The sequence below is a fragment of the Lactuca saligna genome, chromosome 5, assembly GCF_052625555.1.
Source record: "Lactuca saligna cultivar CGN05327 chromosome 5, ASM5262555v1, whole genome shotgun sequence".
Taxonomy (NCBI): Eukaryota; Viridiplantae; Streptophyta; class Magnoliopsida; order Asterales; family Asteraceae; genus Lactuca; species Lactuca saligna.
The window spans coordinates 260,229,320-260,230,633 of NC_136421.1; positions in this window are offsets into that span (position 1 = coordinate 260,229,320).

The following is a 1,314-nucleotide window of genomic DNA, read 5'->3' on the forward strand; positions in this document are numbered from 1 at the left end:
AAACTTACATATAATCATATCTATGAACTATTTCGATAATGAAAATGGATTCTACTAGACCAATAGATCATGAGCTTATAGTTTGAAAAACTCCAATAGAAGCTTATAAACTCAAATTTACTATAACATCCTAAAATTTTCAAATAGATTTTTCATTTTTAAAATAAGTTAACCGATTAAAACCTTTATCTTAGAAACCATTAAGTAACATTGGATTAATTGAAACCATACATTATCAAAGTTAATTGAAACCATGCATGTGTACAATCTCTCCGAGCTCTTCTCATAAGTAACTTGCAAAATGTTTAATCCACAACTATAAGAATAAAACTTAGTGAGTTCCATTGTATCATATTCCATCATATATAAAATGCATCCACAAAAATGTCTTTATAGCCGAACAATCAAATCTCTTTTCCACATACATATATTATGCATGGTTGCAGAAATCGGGATTAATCGGCGATTCATCGTGGATTAATCGCTTGGCGTTCTCCAACCGTCGAGGATTAGGACATTAATCGGAAATTTATGATTAATTGGGTTTGGCGGGATTAATCGGCCTTGGCGGGATTAATCGGTCAACAAAAGTCAACAAAATTCAAAAAAGTCAAAATAGTCGAAAAAAAAAGCCAAAAAAGGTCAAAAAAAAATTTAATTTTTTTTTAAAAGGTTCAAAAAACCAACTTTCTTTTTTTACTCCAAAATTTTCAAATTTTCAAAATTTCAAATATTATACCAAAATGTTCACATTTTCGTATTTCCAAATTTCCAAATTACAATTTTTCTTACTTTCTAATTTTGAAGTACTTGTTTTTTCTTAAGATATATTAATATTTAATTAATTTTAATATTTTATTAATAATCTATGGTCCTCGATTAATCTCCGCCAAGACCGATTAATCCCTTAACACCAGTCGACCGTCGAGCTACCGTCAAACGATTTTTACAACCTTGATATTATGTGTAACTAGAGGTGGCAAAAAACTGACACGACACGAAAGAATGCCCAAATCCGACTTCGTATGAGGAAGTTATGATTTTTCAAAGTTCGGCTTAGCAGTGTACAACCTGAAACTCGAATTTTAGTTCGAGCGGTTTTTGGCTTATGCGACCTAAATGAGAATTGAAGATCTCATTAATAGGAACTCAACAGTAAAAATACAGATGAAAACGGAGTCCGTATGATGGAGTTACGAATTCTTCGCGGTCATTTATCAGTCTAATCTCCTCCTACTGTTAAATTTAAGATTTGTCGAGAATTAGCTGACGGAGTCTAAATGAAAGTTGTACATCTTGTTTTTACCTACGCGT